This window comes from Miscanthus floridulus, chromosome 3, assembly GCF_019320115.1.
Source record: "Miscanthus floridulus cultivar M001 chromosome 3, ASM1932011v1, whole genome shotgun sequence".
Classification (NCBI taxonomy): Eukaryota; Viridiplantae; Streptophyta; class Magnoliopsida; order Poales; family Poaceae; genus Miscanthus; species Miscanthus floridulus.
The window spans coordinates 70,652,172-70,674,552 of record NC_089582.1 but is presented as its reverse complement, the minus strand read 5'-3'; the positions used below and the strand labels follow the sequence as shown (position 1 = coordinate 70,674,552).

The 22,381-nt window shown below is 42.7% G+C and overlaps 1 non-coding gene across 1 annotated transcript; it reads right to left on the bottom strand.

Moving 5' to 3' along the window:
- Nucleotides 1–9,156: 9,156 nt before the first annotated feature.
- Nucleotides 9,157–9,265, bottom strand: LOC136547827 (small nucleolar RNA R71). The gene has a single exon (XR_010781776.1). It is a non-coding gene; the product is annotated as a small nucleolar RNA R71 (small nucleolar RNA).
- Nucleotides 9,266–22,381: the final 13,116 nt, after the last annotated feature.

Sequence of the window (22,381 nt, the reverse complement as noted above, 5' to 3'; positions counted from 1 at the left end):
CCGGTCATGTTTTCCCCTCAAAGGAACCTTACTGATGTCGACCAAATGCTGGACCCCCAGCATCTGGTCACTTGCTGAGCAGCATTCAGTCAGTAGCCAGAACCTGATTAGCATCCGGTCAGCATTGATCGGACGCGTCCGATCAGGATTCTCCCTCTCTAGGACCTTACTGGAGTCGACCGGACGCTAGCCCTCAGCGTCCGATCACTTTTAGATGCTTTCACCTTGGTCAAATGAACTGACCGGACCCTAAGCTAGCGTCCAGTCACATCGAAGCCAACATCCGGTCAGTATTTGACCCTTCATTCACTTCCAACTCTCGATCATATGTGAATGAAGTTTGCTCCATTGGATCAAAGGGCTGTTAAGGAGCTACCTAGTGCTAGATTTAGTAAGTGTGCACCACACCTAACTCACTAGACTCACCTAGGTCAAGCTACCCATTCATACCCCCCTTAATAGTATGGCCAAAGGAAAAAACAAAGTCCTAAACTACTCTAAGTGTCTCTCCAACTCCAATCGACACTTAGAACTAGTCCATCCTTAACCTTGTCGTCCATCCTTTGAAAACTGAAATGATTTCCATCGTAGGGGCATGACAACCATAATTGCCCAATCGATCTCCATTACCGTGTCCTAACTTAATTACCTCTGCAAAACACACATTAGTCACAGTAATCACGTATTGTCATTAATCACCGAAACCCAACTAGGGGCCTAGATGCTTTTAGTGTCGAATACAATTTTTGAGCCTATGGTACATTCAACGCAAACCATCCACCTAACTTGCGTCAAGATTACTACCATCTCAAAATGGACCAAAATGAGTTTCCACTTGACCCACATCACGTAGGAGTACCATCGGGTTCGTCCAAAATGATTTCTAGGCCGATGGTACGTTCGACGCAAATCGTTCACCTATCTTGCGTCGAGATTAACACTATCTACAAATGGACATAAATGAGCTTGCACTCCATCATGTAGGAGTATCATCGGGTGTTCCCAAAATGATTTCCATGCTGGTGGTACATTCAGCTCAAACCGTGCACCTATCTTGCGCCGAGATTAACACAATTTCCAAACCAACCAAAACGAGCTTTCACTTCACCCATGTCACCTAGGAGTAGCATCGGGTGTGCCTAAAGTAGTTTTCCATGCCTGTGGTACATTCAGCCCAAACCGCGCACCTATCATGTGTGGAGATTAACACTATCTCCAAACAGACTGAAACAAGCTTCCACATGACCCACGTCACCTAGAAGTACCATCGGGTGTGCCCAAAATGATTTCCATGCCCATGGTACGTTCGGCGCTAACCGTGCACCTATCTTGCACCGAGATTAACACTATCTCCAAATAGATTTAAATGAGCTTCTGCTTGATCCACGTCAAATAGGAGTACCATCAGATGCATCCAAAATGATTTCTGACCCTATGGTACGTTTGGCACAAACTATGCACCTATCTTGCATTGAGATTAACACTATCTCCAAATAGACTAAAATGAGCTTCCACTAGACCTTTGTCACCGAGGAGTACCATCGGGTGTGCCCAAAGTGATTTTAGAGCCAATGGTACATTCGGCACAAATCGTGCACCTATCTTGCGTCGAGATTAACACAATCTCCAAGCAGACCAAAATGAGCTTCCACTTGTTCCATGTCACCTTGGAGTACTATCACGTGCGTCCAAAATGATTTCTAAGCCTATGGTACATTCAATTCAAACCATGCACCTATCTTGTGCCCAAATTAACATTATCTCCAAATAGACCAAAACAAGCTTCCACTTGACCGACATCTCCAAGCAGTACCTTTAGATGCATCAAAAATGATTCTCGAGCCTATGGAACGTTCGACGCAAACCCTGCATCTCACTTGCATTGAGATTCACAGTATCTCCAAATGGACTAAAATCAGCTTCCACTTGACCCACATCACATAGCAGTACCATCGGGTGCGTCCAAAATGAATTCTAGACCTATGGTTTGTTTATCACAAATCATGCACCTATCTTGCGTTGAGATTAACACTATCTCCAAATGGACAAAAATGAGCTTCCACTTGACCAACATCACGTAGGAGTACCATTGGATGTGCCCAAAAACATTTCCATGCCCATGGTACATTTGACGCAAACTATGCCCCTACCTTGAGCCGAGATTAACACTATCTCCAAATAGACCAAAACAAGCTTCCACATGACCCATGTCACCTAGTAGTACCATCAGGTGTGCCCAAAATGATTTCCATGCCTGTGGTACGTTCGACGCTAACCGTGCACCTATCTTGCGCCGAGATTAACACTATCTCCAAACAGATTTAAACAAGCTTCTACTTGATCCACATCACCTAGGAGTACCATCAGATGCATCCAAAATGAATTCTGAGCCTATGGTATGTTTGGCACAAACTATGCACCTATCTTGCATTGAGATTAACACTATCTCCAAACAGACTGAAATGAGCTTCCACTAGACCTTTGTCACCGAGGAGTACCATCGGGTGTGCACAAAGCGATTTTAGAGCCAATGGTACATTCGGTGCAAACCATGCACCTATCTTGTGTTGAGATTAACACTATCCCCAAGTAGGCTGAAAGGAGCTTCCACTTGGCCCATGTCACCTTGGAGTACCATCATGTGCGTCCAAAATCATTTCTGAGCCTATGGTATGTTCAACGCAAACCATGCACCTATCTTGTGCCCATATTAACACTATCTCCAAATAGACTAAAACAAGCTTCCACTTGACCCACATCACCAAGGGGTACCTTCGGATGCGTCAAAAACCATTGTCGAGCCTATGGAACATTCGACGCAAACTATGCATCTAATTGGCATCGAGATTCACACTATCTCCAAATGGACCAAAATGAGCTTCCACTTGACCCACATCACATAGCAGTACCATCGGGTGCGTCCAAAACAATTTCTAGGCCTATGGTATGTTCATCGCAAACAATGCACCTATCTTGCATCGAGATTAGCACTATCTCCAAATGGACCAAAATGAGCTTCCACTTGGCCAACATCACGTAGGAGTACCATCGGATGTGCCCAAACTGATTTCCATGCCCATGGTACATTCGACGCAAACCATGCACCTACCTTGCATCGAGATTAACACCATCTCCAAATGGACCGAAACAAGCTTCCACTTAACCCACATCACGTAGGAGTACCATCGGGCGCATCCAAAATGATTTATGGGCCCATGGTACGTTCGGCACAAAGCTTGCACCTATCTTGCACCGAGATTAACACTATTTCTAAATAGACCAAAACAAGCTTCCACTTTATCCACATCACCTAAGAGTACCATCGGATGTGCCCAAAATGATTTCTATTCCCATAGTACTTTTGGTGCAAACCGTGCACCAATCTTGCATCAAGATTAAAACTATCTCCAAATAGACTAAAATGAGCTTCCACTTTACCTTCATCACCTAGGAGTACCATTGGGTGTGCCCAAAGTGATTTTGGAGCCTATCGTACATTCAATGCAAACTATGCACCTATCTTGTGTCGAGATTAACACTATCTCCAAATGGACCAAAATGAGATTCCACTTGACCCACATCACCTATGAGGACCATCATGTATGTCCAAAATGAATTCTGAGCCTATGGTACGTTACACGCAAACCTTGCACCAAACTTGCACTGAGATTAACACTATCTCTAGACAAACAAAAACAAGCTTCTACTTGACCCACATCACCAAGGAGTACCTTCGCATGTGTCGAAAACAATTTTCGAGCCTATGGTACATTCAACGCAAACCATCCACCTAACTTGCATCGTGATTACAACCATCTCAAAATGGACCAAAATGAGCTTCCAATTGACCCACATCACGTAGGAGTACCATCAGGTGCGTCCAAAATGATTTCTGGGCCTATGGTACGTTCGACGCAAATCATTCACCTATCTTGTGTTGAGATTAACACTATCTACAAATGGACATAAATGAGCTTGCACTTGACCAACATCATGTAGGAGTATCATCGGGTGTTCCCAAAATGATTTCCATGCCGGTGGTACATTCAGCGCAAACCATGCACCTATCTTGCACCGAGATTAACACAATTTCCAAACTGACCAAAATGAGCTTTCACTTCACCCATGTCACCTAGGAGTAGCATTGGGTGTGCCTAAAATGGTTTTCCATGCCCATGGTACATTCGGCCCAAACCATGCACCTATCATGTGCGGAGATTAACACTATCTCCAAACAGACTGAAACAAGCTTCCACATGACCCACGTCACCTAGGAGTAGGGATGAAAACGGATCGGATACGGATGGATATCACCGATATTACATTTGTTTTCATATTTCTGTTCGGATTCGGATTCGAATACGGATAGTGTCAACTATGTCGGATAGGATACGATTGGATATCGACATCATAAATATGCGATTTTAGTATTCGGATACGGATACGGTATCGGATGTTGGATATCCGGACTCGGATACGGACAGATCTCAACCCCTCTAAACGGATTTGGTTTCGAATACGGTCGGAAAATATCCATACCATTTTCATCCCTACCTAGGAGTACCATCGGGTGTGCCCAAAATGATTTCCATGCCCATGGTATGTTCAGCGCTAAATGTGCACCTATCTTGCACTAAGATTAACACTATCTCCAAACAGATTTAATCGAGCTTCTGCTTGATCCACATCACCTTGGAGTACCATCAGATGCATCCAAAACAATTTCTAAGCCTATGATACGTTTGGCACAAACTATGCATATATCTTGCATTGAGATTAACACTATCTCCAAATAGACTGAAATGAGCTTCCACTAGACCTTTGTCACCGAGGAGTACCATCGGGTGTGCCCAAAGTGATTTTAGAGCATGTGGTACATTCAGCGCAAACTGTGCACCTATCTTGCATCGAGATTAACACAATCTTCAAGCAGACCAAAATGAGCTTCCACTTGTCCCATGACACCTTGGAGTACCATCATGTGCATCCAAAATGATTTCTAAGCCTATGGTACGTTCAATTCAAACCATGAACCTATCTTGTGCCCAGATTAATATTATCTCCAAATAGACCAAAACAAGCTTCCACTTGACACACATGACCAAGGAGTACCTTCGGATGCGTAAAAAATGATTCTCGAGCCTATGGAACGTTTGACGCAAACCATGGATCTAACTTGCATTGAGATTCACACTATCACCAAATGGTCTAAAATCAGCTTCCACTTCACCCACATCACGTAGCAGTACCATCGGGTGCGTCCAAAATGATTTCTAGGCCTATGGTATGTTTATCACAAATCATGCACCTATCTTGCGTCGAGATTAACACTATCCCCAAATGGACCAAAATGAGCTTGCACTTGACCAACATCACATAGGAGTACCATCGGATGTGCCCAAAATGATTTCCATGCCCATGGTACATTCGATGCAAATCGTGCACCTACCTTGAGCCGAGATTAACACTATCTCCAAATGGATCAAAACAAGCTTCCACTTAACCCACATCACATAGGAGTACCATCAAGTGCATCCAAAATGATTTATGGGCTTATGGTACGTTAGGCGCAAAGCGTGCACCTATCTTGCCCTTAGATTAACACTATCTCCAAACAGACCAAAATGAGCTTCCACTTAATCCACATCACATAGGAGTACCATCGGATGTGCCCAAAATGATTTCCATTCCCATGGTACTTTCGGTGCAAACCGTGCACCAATGTTGCGTCAAGATTAAAACTATCTCCAAATAGACTGAAATGAGCTTCCACTTAACCTTCATCACCTAGGAGTACCATCGGGTGTGCCCAAAGCGATTTCGGAGCCTATGGTACATTCAATGCAAACTGTGCACCTATCTTGTGTCTAGATTAACACTATCTCCAAACAGACCGAAACGAGGTTCCACTTGACCCACATCACCTAGGAGTACCATCATGTGCATCCAAAATGGTTTCTTAGCCTATGGTATGTTCAACACAAACCTTGCACCTAACTTGCACTGAGATTAACACTATCTCCAGATAGACCAAAACAAGCTTCTACTAGACCTACATCACCAAGGAGTACCTTCGGATGTGTCAAAAACAATTTTTGAGCATATGGTACGTTCAACGCAAACCGTGCACCTAACTTGTGTTGAGATTAACACCATCTCCAAACGGACCAAAACGAGCTTCCACTTGACCCACATCATGTAGGAGTACCATCGGGTGCGTCCAAAACGATTTCTCGGCCTATGGTATGTTCGACACAAATCGTTCACCTATCTTGCGTCGAGATTAACACTATCTCAAAATGGTCAGAAATGAGCTTGCACTTGACCAACATCAAGTAGGAGTACCATCGGGTGTGCCCAAAATGATTTCCATGCCCATGGTACATTCAGCGCAAACTGTGCACCTATCTTGCGCCGAGATTAACACTATCTCCAAATGGACCAAAACGAGCTTCCACTTGACCCACATTACCAAGGAGTAGCATTGGGTGTGCCTAAAATGATTTTCCATGCCTGTGGTACATTCAGCGCAAACCATGCACCTATCTTGCGTTGAGATTAACACTATCTCCAAACAGACCGAAACAAGCTTCCACATGACCCACATCACCTAGGAGTACCATCGTGTCTGCCTAAAATGATTTCCGTGCCTGTAGTACATTTGGCGCAAACCATGCACCTATCTTGCACCGAGATTAACACTATCTCCAAACAGATTTAAACGAGTTTCTGCTTGATCCACATCACCAAGGAGTGCCATCAAATGCATCCAAAATGATTTCTTAGCCTATGGTATGTTTGGCACAAACTATGCACCTATCTTGCATTTAGATTAACACTATCTCCAAACAGACTGAAACGAGCTTCCACTAGACCTTCGTCACCGAGGAGTACCATCGGGTGTGCCCAAAGCGATTTTAGATTCTATGGTGCATTCGGCACAAACCGTGCACCTATCTTGTGTCGATATAACACTATCTCCAAACAGACCAAAATGAGCTTCCACTTGACCCACGTCACCTTGGAGTACCATCATGTGCGTCCAAAATAATTTCTGAGCCTATGGTACGTTCAACGCATACCATGCACCTATCTTGTGCCCTGATTAACACTATCTCCAAATAGACCAAAACAAGCTTCCACTTGACCCACATCACCAAGGAGTACCTTTGGATGTGTTGAAATGATTCTTGAGCCTATGGAATGTTCGACGCAAACCATGCATGTAACTTGCATCGAGATTCACACTATCTCCAAATGGACCGAAACGAGTTTCCACTTGACCCACATCACGTAGCAGTACCATTAGGTGCATCCAAAATGATTTCTAGGCCTATGGTATGTTCATCGCAAATCATGCACCTATCTTGCGTCGAGATAACACTACCTCCAAATAGACTGAAATGAGCTTTCACTTGACCCACGTCACCTTGGAGTACCATCATGTGCGTCCAAAACAATTTCTGAGCCTATGGTACATTCAACGCATACCATGCACCTATCTTGTGCCCTGATTAACACTATCTCCAAATAGACCAAAACAAGCTTCCGCTTGAGCCACATCACCAAGGAGTACCTTCGGATGCATTGAAAATGATTCTTGAGCCTATGGAACGTTTGACGCAAACCATGCATGTAACTTGCATCGAGATTCACACTATCTCCAAATGGACCAAAACGAGCTTTCACTTGACCCACATCACGTAGCAGTACCATCGAGTGTGTCCAAAATGATTTCTAGGCCTATGGTATGTTCATCACAAATTGTGCACCTATCTTGCGTCAAGATTAACACTATCTCCAAATGGACCAAAATGAGCTTCCACTTGACCAACATCATGTTGGAGTACCATCGGATGAGCCAAAATGATTTCCATGCCCATGGTACATTCAACGCAAATTGTGCAACTACCTTGCGCCGAGATTAACACTATCTCCAAATAGACCAAAACAAGCTTCCACTTAACCCACATCACGTAGGAGTACCATCGGGTACATCCAAAATGATTTCTGGGCCTATGGTACGTTCGGCGCAAAGCGTGCACCTATCTTATGCCAAGATTAACACTATCTCCAAATAGACCGAAACAAGCTTCCAGTTGATCCACGTCACCTAGGAGTACCATCGGGTGTGCCCCAAATGATTTCCATTCTCGTGGTACGTTCAGTGCAAACCGTGCACCAATCTTGCGTCGAGATTAAAACTATTTCCAAATAGACTGAAACGAGCTTCCACTTTCATCACCTAGGAGTATCATCGGGTGTGCCCAAAGCGATTTTGGAGCCTAAGGTACATTCAATGCAAACTATGCACCTATCTTATGTCAAGACTAACACTATCTCCAAATGGACCAAAATGAGGTTACCTCCTATTTTCCTAGGGGAATCATATAGGAGTTGGTAGTGGCCCCTAGGTCATCGACCGCCTAGTTAGCCTGTGGAGCTAGTGGCCATGATCTCGAGCTTCGAGGTCATGGCTCCTACCGGTTTGGATGGCCTCTAAGTCAAGGCCTCTATCGTGGATCCCATCCCGTAGTGGGTAGAATCATACATGAATCTTGTTGGAACATATTTGGATGGTGGGTCGCTGTACTGGTAGTCACCGCCATGCAGTGTTGTCTTATCGGTGCTGCATGGCACAGGGATGGTGTCTGACTGAACCGAGGTGACCACTGTCCCCTTGGTCCTTACAGGGTTAGTGTGGCATGTCTACTCTTATCAGAGTGTGCATGCTTGGCTAGGCTTGATGTCTCCCCGTTCCTCCTAGGGGTCGAGGCAATGGAGAGGTCATGAGTCTCTTGTGTGTAGTGTGACTAAGGCAGAAGGGAGGGGTCATGGCTTCCCCTAGCCTTGGTGTCTAGACTGGTTGACTTAGCTTAGCTAGGCCTCGGTCGTTCAGGCCTTTGCTAGCTGATGTATCGTGGGTCGCTCGGCCTGCTAACTAATTGGTTCCTTGAGACACCGAGGATCATAACCCCGACAGCAGCACTTTCACCATCAAAGGAGTTACCAAGGATGCCATATTACTTCGCCTCTTCCCATTTTCACTTTTGAGGAAGATGAAGCAATGGTTCTATGCCAATAAAGACAAAAAGAACACATGGGCAAATTGCTCCAATGCCTTCCTATTAAAGTTCTTTCCCATGGGCAAAACCAACGCTCTACATGGAAGAATTTCAAGCTTTCAGCAGCAACATGTTGAATCTATCCCTGAGGCATGGGAATGTTTTCAAGACTATATATCAGAATGTCCTCATCATGGTATGGAGAATTGGCTTCTAATGCAGACTTTCTACCATGGGTTGACTAACAACACTCATGAGAATATGGATGCTGCTGCTAGAGGATCGTTCTTATCACTCACAATCCCACAAACAATAGCTCTTATTGAGAAGATGGCCTCCTACCAAGGATGGTCTGAAGAACATCTTCAACCCTACAAGAGAGGTGGAGGTATGCATCAACTCAAGAAGGTAGACATGCTATCTAAAAAGATGGATCTGCTAATGAAGAGACTCAAAGACCGAGCCAATGAGAAGCAAGCTGTCATGCACATTCATGATTCTTGCAAGACATGTGAAGAATATGGAAACATTAGGCATTCAGGGAACATGTGAAGAATGTGGAAACATTATGCATTCAGGGATCAACTGTCTTGAAACCCAAGAGGATGTGAACTTCATCAACAACAACAGCTATCGTCCTCAACAAAATCAAGGATGGGGCTAAAAATAGAGGCCTAATTACCAAGGTAACTATCAAGGCAATAATTTCAATAATCAACCATCCTTGAAAGACTTAGTCTATGGACAAGCTAAAATATGGAAGGTTTATCTAGAAAATTAGCTTTGAATGATAAAGTCATAGAAAATGTAAATAATAGAATGGATAGCTTCTCTTCAGCCATTAAAAACTAGCATAGCTTTAATAAAATAATAGAAGCACAAATAGCTCAGCTGGTAGCTGTTATTCCTTCAACCAACAAAGGTAAGATTCCAAACCAGCCGGAAGATCCTAAAACTACGAAAATCTTGTCGAGATTCATAATACAGAATTTTACAAAGAACCATCAAGCGGAGGATGGTGAGATTATTCCTTGCCCATCAAGAAAGGTGATCTAGGAAGACCCATCATCCTCATATGGATTGGACCGCATGAGTTCCAAGAAGTTGTTTGCGACTTTGGAACAAGTGTTAACATTATGCCACATGTAATTTATGAGAAAATTCATGGAGCACCTTTGCTCTATACAACCATGCATTTACATCTTGTAGATCAATCACTCTGCTACCCCAAGGGAATTCTTGAAGATATCTATGTATGGGTCAGATGTTCGTATGTACCTATGGACTTCATGGTTTTGGACACCGGCCGAGATATAAGGGCACCCATTATTTGGGGTCAACCTTTCCTAAGCACTAAAAAAAGCCATCATCTATGCTGATAGTGCCAAAATCTACTTCACTATTCATGATAGAAAGGAGAATTTTACTTTTAAGAATCATATATTACATTCCCATAGCCATCCGCAGGTATAGACTCTGAGTGAGCACACAACCAGCAAGAAGAAGAACAATCAAAGAGCAAGGAAGTTTAGGGCCATGCAGCCAAGGAATGAATCAATCAAGATGGTCAACACACTTCGATTGGAGTACGACCATCTCCTTGCTTCACTGTTCCTTACCAAGAAGGAAGATCTAGGCGTACAACAATCGAGTGTACAATTGGACAAAGAATCTTTCACTACACCTTCTATGATCCTAGATCAGGTGTCAACATAATGTCCAAGGTAACATATGATAACTTGTTTGGAGAACCTTTGTTCCCTACATATATGCAATTACAGATGTCGGACCAAACAATCCGATTTTCAGAGGGAATAGCAAAAGACATCATGGTTAAGATACAAGGTAACTATGTTCCTGTAGACTTCATGATTCTTGACATGGGAGAAGAAGAAGTGCCTATCATCCTTGGAAGACCATTCCTCAATAGCACCAACATGACCATCTATGTCGGATCAGGACAAATCCACTTCTAATTTCCGAGATGGAAGGTAAGATGCAATTTCCATAGTTATACAACTTATGAATAGGCGAAGAAGATCCATTCCAAGAGAAGACATCGATCAACCCTATGCCGAAGGAATCAACTCCCAAAGAATAAAGAAGAAGGACAAGTTGAGAATGATGAATCCACTACACCAAAGTCAAATCCACAACCCAAACAGGAGTGGAAGAAGAAAGGTGGCATCATCATTAGAGTCACTGTTGACGTGTGGGAGTGCAAATATAATATTAAGGATTCTGCAAGCACATAGAACATTTGTGTAGCATTTCATCAGGAGTATTTTAGGTATCGTTATTTATATTTTACCACAGGGAAATAATGGAGTAAAGATTTATTGAGTAATAAAAGAATATCTATCAATCAACATACCAGCATAGCTAGAGCAGGGGTGAATGTAATGATAGGCATTAGGCATAATGGCACTCAGGGGATAGACCATTAATGATAGGTGTAATAACTTGAGTGTATAGTGGGTGAGGTAGATTCCTATGATATTCTTACTACAAGTATATGTACTTAGTGATAGCAAAAGATTAACTCCATGTTCATACATAAGGGAGATTACTAAGGAAAAGCACAAAAAGAGTATGCTATTCTGTGTAGTCAGGTCCTACTTGGCCTACAGATGGAGGTGGACTACAAAGGACCCAACAAGGTTATAGTCACCCTCATGATCTACCATCGGTCCGGAATGCAGGGTGCATACGTAGGCAAACCATTGTATAAGCACCACGCTTACACATAGTTGGCCACTCAATCCTAATTAATCAAGGCTAGGTTGAGTGCTATACGAACCTATGCATGAATATAAGATAACTTTAACTACTTCTAAGCATATAAACATCATAAGCATAACCTTGTAAATAAGAATATAACATGAAGCATTGTAGTCTCATAAGATATGAAAGTGTAGATACAATGCTTACTAAGCCTCCGAGACTAGATCCAGAATCTGGACATGAATCCACTTGACCCTAACTCTCAAGATACTAATCTACTACATTAGAGAATCTACTAGTCATTGGTTGCTACCCGTTAGCAATAGGTTCTGCTTGCATAGCTTCCATAGCTTCCTATGAAATTCAATCAGTAAAACATTAGGTTACAGATAGTGGAAGAGGACATCAATTGAAAACCCAAGGGATTAATTCATAACAAGTAATGCATAGGACTTCCTTAGCCTGCTACTGATAGAGATTACATAAGCACAATGTACAGGTACCATATTGATTGGTGTAAAATTACAACTACAAAATTAAATGATGTTGCCACATTAGGCTCCTGTTGTGTTTCCTTCTTTTATGGCAATGGCTTCAATGGATTTCAAGGAAAACAAATGAAGGTACTTACAACTACTGCTCTTACAGCATTGCTCAGGCCCTTTTTCATACTGGTATGGAAGTCCTTGAAGACTTCCACAGCATTAACATCTTCATTAGGTTGACCATGTTGTTCAAGTCCTGGATCATCATGTTGTTCACCAAGTCCTTGATCATGCTCTGCGGCTTTCCTCTTGTTCTCCCTCTATTCACATTACACATGAGTTTCTGTTTATATTTATACAAAGGCAAGAGTAACAATAAAACACAACCACCACTTACAAATGTTTGTAGCTAGACAACATAGGACCAAGATCATGTAGACTGGTGGTACTTCACTTTTGCACGGTTTTGCTTGTTTGTCTAACATATTTCCTATAGCTTCATTTGTGTTAGACTATAGAACATGTAGACAATAGCAAGACTAGATAGGAAATTGATCGGTTCACACTCCTTGTTCTTAGCACTAGACCAAATCTTAACAAATTCACACCACTATGCATCGGTCATGGATGGGACTACAGAGGTCGTACGGATCTGATTAGCAGGGATGCCATTGAAGTAGGTTTGCTTCAACCTATAGCATGGCTATCGTATCCCAGACTGCAATACATTCTAGCATGCTTCTTGTGTTGGTTGGTGAGCCTTGTTAATTGTCACAGAACCGACCAATTTATAAGAGCACAAGTACAAAAACAATCGCCGAAACGATCAAATTCTCGAACTTGAGCCCATATAAACCCGATAGTCAACCGAAATCTCATAGGATTTCAAACCAACTTGCATACAACCAAGATCATAGTAATTCAACATAACATATCGTATGTTACAATATTTCACAGACGTTCGCAAATAGATTACATCATCATAGCGTCATCGTCATTACAAAACAAGTCTTGTAAAACATGCGGAAGCAAATAGTTTAACTTACACACCCGAGTTCAAATACACATATTGGTTCACTGATCACATCCCGCAAAAGCATTCAGATAAGAGAACAGAGATCATGCCCATGATCTAGTCCTCATCACCCGCCGGGTGGAGACAATACTTACAGAATCCCTGATATAGAAGGTCATCTACAATAAAAGGGAATAAACCCTGAGTATGGGAATGTACTCAGCTAGACTTACCCATCGAAAACCAAACAAATGACACCAAGGATTATGCATAGCTTAATGTAGTGGATCTGGCCGACACTTTCTTTTTGCAGAAAAGCATAAGTAATAATGATCAACTCTTAACCTAAACTAGCAGTGACTTTTAGCCATTAACCTGTCAACTATATTAGCACCTGTACTAAGCAATCATTTTATTAGGGTGCAAACATTAATAACCATATCAAGTATTCATTGTGGCAACCTTATCATCATCTTCCATTTAACCATATCGTTAAATTAATTGAATCTACATTGCCGCTGCTCAGTCAAGTTCTCACTATATAGGAGAGATGGCAATTCGAATCGATTCCTATCTAGCTAGAGGGGTATTCCTAAACACAAACCCTGCTTCCCCCATCAGGGTCGCAAACAAGTCACCTTTGGTACAACCCAGGAGTCGTGAGTCCGAACAGATCGACATTCTCAGAGAACCACTCTGCCAAGGTTGTTCGGGACTCTAATCCACCTTGGACTTATGCTAATGGCTCTCCACACATCCTTACTACCTCCAGAATGCACACCAGTGCTCACATCCCCGGCCTGAGTTGAGCTACTAGGCTTCACGGTTGGAACGACTTATCCGGCTAGCTAAGTGTTAGGCTACGTTCAACATGACATGAGGACGTACAGCGTATTGGTCCTTAAACGACTCAGACGGAGTCACTATGTTCAAACCTACACAAGACCCCGCTCGGTCTTAATTCATTATTCACATGGTTCTTTTCCACGATAGCAAATATTGCCAACCGTGATCCACCTCATCCTAAAGCTTGCAGGTGACAGAAAATCACCTGACTTCTACCGCACTAAGCATGGCTAAGCATTTAACCTGTCCTGAACTTAAATAGGATTCTAGTGCGATATCTAGACAAGGAAGGATATATAATGCAGCAATTGGTTCCAACCAATTCCTATACTTAATGCATCATTAATAATAAAAGATACTCAATGTATTTGTAAAAACATGGGAGGCTTAATATGCTCCGGGGCTTGCCTTTCAGGAAAGAGGAAGGCTGGTGGTCAGGGCACTAGGGCAACTCCTCCGCGGCGGCTGCTTCATCGGCTTCCTGCACCTCGGGTTCCTCCTCCTGGTTGGTTCCCTCGAACTCCAGCAACGTCACTCCCTCCGGCACACCTATTGCATGAATGCGCAAGATAAATATCATGGATGCACATGAACGAATGTCCGGGATGCTCGGGGAATGCACATGTTCGCTGTAGTTAGCATATTCCAACTTAAGCCCTATTCAACTCACTTTCACTTACCAAGTTTATACAACCTAATGTATAATTGCTCATCTTCAGTTAATGACCTAGCACCTGCACCTAAGCATATTCTCAAGTTAGGCTAACCCCTAAACAAACAACGAGAACATTGCATCAAGCATACACTCAAGCATTTGTATTTTAGAAAAATGAAGACTATGTAGCGGTACAGTAAACTAGCCATAACTGGAGATTTATAAATCCAATTGACATGCAACCAGACAATATGGAAAGCTTATGAAATTGTCTACAATTCATTTTCAGACCACAAAGCATGATTCAAACCTTTACCAGGTCGAATTCATCAATCAACAGAACTCTGTCCACACAAGACAGAGAGTAAGAAAAACTGGAACCTAACTTTAAACAGCTGTAGTTTCTAAACTATTGGGCCAAATGCCCTCAAATTTTGACAGGAGCTAGATACATAAATTATCTACAACTCATGTATTCACCACATTCACAGAAAATCAAAATATCATGGGGAACTTTCTAAAGTCCCCAGATCTGTCCCGAGGGACATAATGCAAACAAGATAATTAATAACTTATGATGTAAACACATAATTGGACAAAACTAACTTTACTCACATGTCACTCATATCACAAGAACACCAGAAAGTAGGGTGTTCATCACCAAAACATTTCTTTTAATACCTTTCTTAATGTATTTAATTAATTAGAGGAAATAGAAAACATATATGAAAGCTACACCATTAAATCTCTAAAAATTACAGTAGATACTACATGCTCTAAGTAGACTACCATATAAATTTCACACCAATTGAGTAAGTATAACAACCTACACAAAAATGTTAAGGCATAATGGCTTAAAATGGCATAATTAGGAAACCTTAGTGAAAAGTGTCAAGCAACAGATTTCATATTTTTCTTAGCATCCTTAAGGTACTAGGATACTACCCACCAAGTTTCATGGTCATAGGATTCCTAGATAATTTACAAAAATTCATACAAGTATCAATCAGTGATAAAAGGAAAATCTATAACTCACAAACCATACATGCAATGACTCTCAAATTTTAACCAGAGCTTCTACTAAACAAGACCAGCTTACCCACAAAATTTCATAATTTTTGGATCATAGAAACTCAAGATACAATTCAAACAAGTTTGCATGCATTTGAAAACACATTTCAAGTTCCTATTTAATTCATCCAAAATTTCTACATCATATGCTCATATCATATTTTTCTTAAATACTAGACCTCACTGTGAGTCTAACAAAATTTGAATCATAACATTTGGATCTACACATTTGGAGTTACAAAATTCACAAAACAGCATTCAAATCAGCAATTTTGAACTAGCCCTTTGAACAACAGTAACTGACGCGTGGGACCTGGGTGTCAGCCGGACCCATAGGTCAGCGACAATGAAACAGGGGAGGCGCACGCGACGGCACGGCAGCGGTGGAGCTCACCGACGGCGACTCCTCTGGTGAAACCACGGCTACTAGCGTGTTCCCCAAAGCCTCCCGTGTCGATTGACCCCCTAAGCCTAGACCCTAGCTGCCCCTAAGCACGTCGGCCATGGCGCACGACGGTGCGCGGCCGTGTTCTGGCATGTCCGGACCGGCATGGTCGGTAACATCTTCATAGGAGCAACTACACAAGACAGAGAAGATGAGACGAAGGCTAGGGATGGAGGAGCAGTGCAGTGGTGCGCTGGCCACTGTGAGCGCCAACTCCGGCGAAGCTCTGCCATGGCGCACGATGGTGGAAACGATCGGAGGCCCTCACCTAAGGATGATTGGCTTAGCTAGAAGGTGGAGAAGGTCGAGAAGAACACGGCGGGGCTACAGACGAGCTGGCCGATGCGTTTTTGCGGTGGTGCATGAGCTAGGTGATGGCGGAGCTCCTTGGCAGCAATGGCGGAGCGGCTGCGCTTTGGCTGCTGCTGCTGTGAGCTGAAGAAGTGAAGGAGGAGGCAGAGCGCGTGCGGAGGGCAGCAGGGCGTCCTCCACTTCAAGATGGCCAGTGTGTGGTGTGGTTAGGGCGAGCCAGGCATGTGGCGGCCATGCGGCGGCCATCACCTGACCTTGGTCGGCCATGACCGGTCTGAACTTCGCATTTCAAAGTTCATCGATTCCAACTGACAAGCAAAGTTTGACACTGATTTACTCCTAAACCGAGACGAGTTAGTGGAAGAAATGTTCATGAAAGTTGTAGCCCTACCTTCCATCTTCAACTTCTATTCAAGGATCATAGTCTAATTCACCACGAATCAGGAGTTACATCAAGCCAAAGTTGGCTCGATCAAACTGGAAATGTACTTAGGACTTAGAAAAATTTTCAAGTGTTGAATCCACCTTCATTGCTGACTTGTGATACCTTTTTGTACATGTTGTGCATATTTTCATGACTTGACTTCTAAACAAAGTTTGTTCCTTATCAAATTTGCTACAAATTTGTTTTAGGTTGCTCAGACATGCAAACATCCTAAGCTACACTTTTTAAACAGTCAAAAAAAGGGTTTAAGGGTCAAACTTGGTCAAACCATGACTTGGGAACCTAATTAGGCAAAATGATCAACATGAACAATGTTCCAAATGACATTCTAGGTGTAACTAAGTTACTTAAAAGAATTTTTAGCCACACCATACATTGGTCACACAAGAATCAAGCAAGGTATGTACTAAAACAATGAAAAACACATGAAATGTTACAAATGTTTCATAGTCATGTTTCACATGTTTCATGATCTTGTTGCATAGTATTAACTAACTTTTTTTTCACTAAAGTGAGTGGCATATGTTGCACTTAAGTGTTGCACACTTTTCATTTCATAATGGAAACAACACACATGAAACATAACGATACGTTGCAATGTTTCAAAAACATGTTTCATGTGATATAAGCTTGTGAATGAATGAATGATGCTCATGTTCATGAAATGAAAGTGCAAATGTGGAAGCCAAATGCCTGGGGTGTTACAGCCCTCCCCCCTTATAAAAATCTCGTCCCAAGATTTGAAAAGCGTACCATTGTTGATATAATTCCTTATAACCATCCCTCAAATAATCTTCCCTTTCCCACGTTACATCGCGTTCACTACCCTGATTACTCCACATGACTTTGTAGAACTTGACCACCTGACTCTGAGTCACTCGCTCACGAGTGTCAATCACTCGAACCGGCTTTTCTTCAAAGGTCAAATCAGATTTTAACTCAATATCCCCCAATGGAACTCTCTCTTCAGGGACGCGGAGACATTTCTTCAATTGGGATACATGAAAGACATTGAAGATAGCACTCATCTCTGGAGGTAATTGAATCTTGTACGCCACCTTACCACTTTGTCCAATGATTTCAAACGGACCAACATATCTCGGCGCAAGCTTTTGCTTCACACCAAAGTGTTGGACACTCTTCATAGGTGAGACTTTTAGATAAACGAAGTCTCCAACTTCGAACTCAATAGGTTTTCTATGTCGATCAGCATAACTTTTCTGCCTAGCTTGAGCTGCGGCCATGTGGGTTTGGATAGTACGGACTTGCTCTTCGGCTTCTTGAACAAAATCAATTCCATAATATCTCCTTTCCCTGGCTTCTACCTAGTTCAACGGGGTTCTACACTTTCGGCCATACAAAGCTTCAAACGGTGCCATCTTTATACTCTCTTGATAACTGTTATTGTACAAGAATTCAGCTAGGGCCAACCATTTTTCCCATGAGCCCTTAGCCAAGATGACACATGCGCTCAACATATCTTCTAAGATTTGATTCACTCATTCAATTTGCCAATTGGTTTGCGGATGATAGGCAGAACTTCTTACTAGCTTAGTTCCTAATAATCCGTGTAAGTGCTCCCAAAAGCGAGCAATGAAATGTGGTCCTCTATCTGAGACAATAGTACGAGGGATCCCATGAAGTCGGACTATCTGGTTGAAGTACAACTCCGCATAGTCGGTTGGACGGAAATCTATGCGGACAGGAATGAAGTGTGCAGACTTGGTTAGACGGTCTACAATCACCCAAATGGAGTTAAAATTCCGTTGCGTAGTAGGGAGTCCAACAATAAAATCCATACTGATCTACTCCCATTTCCAACCTAGAATAGAGAGTGGCTGAAGTAATCATGCTTTCATGTGCACAACCTTGACCCGACAACAAGTGTCACATCTAGCCACATAAGCGGCTATCTCTTTCTTCATTTTGGTCCACCAAAATTGAGGCTTCAAATCATGATACATTTTGCTACTACCAGGATGAATAGATAATTTAGAGGAATGGGCTTCAGATATGATTTGATTTCTAAGTTCTCTATCCTTCGGAACCACCAACCTATCCTTGAACCATAACATGCCTTCCTCATCTACTAAAAAATGTTTGGTTTCTTGCTCTTTCATCTTGCGCTTGATGTGAAACACACCAGCATCTGTCTTCTGTAGCTCGATAATTTGACGCTATAGAGTACAACTGACAGTGATGTTGTGAAGTACTATAGGATGAAGGAGCTTTGACAAATGGACATCACTCTCAATCAATGAGTGGCAATGAGACTTCCTGCTTAAGGCATCCGCTATGATGTTTGCCTTGCCAGGGTGATAGTGCATTGGAGGTTATAATCCTTGATCAACTCGAGCCATCTTCTCTGACGCATATTCAACTCAGGTTGAGTGAAGATGTACTTGAGACTTTTATGATCAGTGTAGATGTTGCACACATTGCCAAGTAAATAATGTCTCCAGGCCTTCAAAGCATGAACAACGGCAGCGAGTTCCAAGTCATGTGTTGGATAATTCACTTCATGCTTCCAAAGTTGGCGAGAGGTATAAGCAATGACTCTACCCTCTTGCATAAGAACACCTCCTAACCCAATACCTGATGCATCACAGAACACATCAAAAGGTTTCTTGATATCCAGGTTGTGCCAAAACCGGAGCTGACGTTAGAAGAGTTCGCAGGGTGTGGAAAGCTGCATCACATTTAGGAGTCCTAGACAAACTTCATGTCTTTTTGCAGCAATCGAGTCATAGGCTTGGCTATTTTAGAGAAATCTGGGATGAAGCAATGATAATAGCCAGGCCAACCCCAGAAAACTCCGAACCTCATGCACCGAGATTGGAGCCTTCTAGTTCAACACTTCTTGCACCTTGGTGGGATCAACCATAATTCCACCGTTGGACAACACGTGTCCAAGAAAAGGTACCTCACGAAGCCAAAATTCACATTTACTGAACTTTGCATACAGCTGGTGTTCCCGCAATCTAGTGAGAACCACCCGCAAATGTTCAATATGATCTTCTTCATTCTCAAAATAGACCAGGATGTCATCTATAAATACCACCACAAATTTGTCCAACTCAGGCATAAACACTAAATTCATTAGATACATAAAATGTGCGGGGGCATTGGTCAATCCAAACGACATAACCAGATACTCATATAGACCATATCTTGTAGAGAATGCGGTTTTTGGGACATCCTCGGGCCGAATTTTGATTTGATGATACCCAGATCTCAAATCAATCTTGGAAAAGACTTTTGCTTTAGACAACTGATCAAATAAGATATCTATGCGTGGTAGAGGGTACTTATTCTTGATTGTGACTGCATTCAAGGGTCTATAATCTACACACATGCGTAGAGATTGATCCTTCTTCTTCACAAAGATAGCTGGGCACCCCCACGGAGATGAACTAGGATGGATAAGGCCTTTCTTTAGAAGTTCATTCAACTGGGTCTTAAGTTCAGCTAGTTCATTGGGAGGCATTCTATATGGCCTTCTAGAGATGGGAGCTGTGCCAGGAAGTAACTCTATCTTGAACTCTACTTCTCGATCCGGGGGCAATCCAGGCAAATCATCGGGAAAAACATACGGAAAGTCACACACGATAGGGATATCCGCTAGAGACTTTGCTTACACCACATTGGTCGTGCAAGAAAGATTGACTGTCTCAGGGTAACTATACTAGAAAACCCTCCTAATTACCAGGATCTCTAAGCATGACTACCCTAGTCGATGTATCAATAAGCACTCCATGACGGCTCATCCAATTCATTCCCAATATCACATCGATCCCTAGCCCCGGTAAAACTACCAGATCAACCTGATAACTTCGCCCCTCTATCTCAAATTGTATGTCCCCAACTACCAGCTTGGTTGGGATAATACCACTAGCAGTCCCTAATACAATAACCCTCACCCTCAACAGTATATGTTTTCTGCATAAACTTGGATGCAAATGCTAGGACTAATAAAGGAATGCGAAGCACCTGAATCAAATAGTACAACTATGGGGTGTTGATCAATTAGAAACTTACCTAGCAGTCACTACCTCTCCTGAAGGAATCTCAGTAATATTAGTGTGGTTCACTTGTCCCTGACTGGCCACCTTGGTAGTTATTCTTCTTAGGGTAAGGGCACTCCCTTGCCTAGTGGCCTATCTTGTTGCAGTTCCAGCATGACATGTTGCTTGGGGGAGCCCTGGAACTGCCCTGAACTGGTAGTGCCCTTGGGAAGAGCAACTGTAAATGCCTTGCGAAACCCTAGTCTTGGTAGGATTCTTCTTCTATGGTGGGTGAAACTTAGCAGCTGATGCCAGGAGGACAGGAATGGAGCCCTCTATGCGACTGGGAGCCTTGGATTGTGAGGCGCCCGCCTCATAGGCCCTCTTACGACTTTTTGAAGCCGCATATATAGCATTGTTGTTCTCTTGAGATAAGGCATCACTCACAAACTCATTAAAAAGAGCACACTTGCAATTTCCCATGGTCTTCATCAATTTGGGGCTAAGTCCCCACTTGAAGCTAGCAATCTTCTTGGCATCGGTGTCCACAAACTCGGTAGCATACCTTGCAAGGTTGTTGAAAGCTTGCAGGTATTCATTCAGGCTCTTGTTCCCCTGGGTTAGCTTCATGAACTCTGTATGTTTGATCGCCATGAGACCAGGAGGAATGTAATTTTCCCTAAAAGTAGACTTGAACTGATCCCAAGTGATTTGAGCATTAGCGGGCATAGTGGACTGATGATGACTCCACCAAATGCCAACTAGCCCATGTAGTTGGTGAGATGCGTACTCAGTCTTCAGCACCTCAGTCAAGTGGAGCAGATGGAACTTCTGCTTGAGAGTATTCAACCACTCATCAGCTTGTAGAGGCTCCTCAGCCTCCTTGAAGATTGGGGGTTTCGTGTTAAGGAAATCCTTGAAATCACTATATTGATTTGGTTCCGGCCCTTGGCATGGACCACAACCATCATGATTTGCAATCGTACGGAGGGCCTTGGCCACAGTGCGCTGTCCTTCCACAAGCATTGCTATCAATTCCGTTGGTGTGGGTGGTGATGGCAGTGGAATATCATCATCATCATCACCCGCACCGGCGGAACGAGTACGAGGACATCTGCAACAATGCACAACCAGTAATTATTGATGATGTTAGCACATTGGAGGAGAACAATGTAATTGTGCCAAACTAAATTTACTGACGAGAATGAAAACTTCATACAATAAATAGAGGCAATAATTTATTCTCCAATCACCACATCATCAAGTAGATTACTAGCGCCATACGCAGTGCATTCCTAACATGACAAGTTTTAA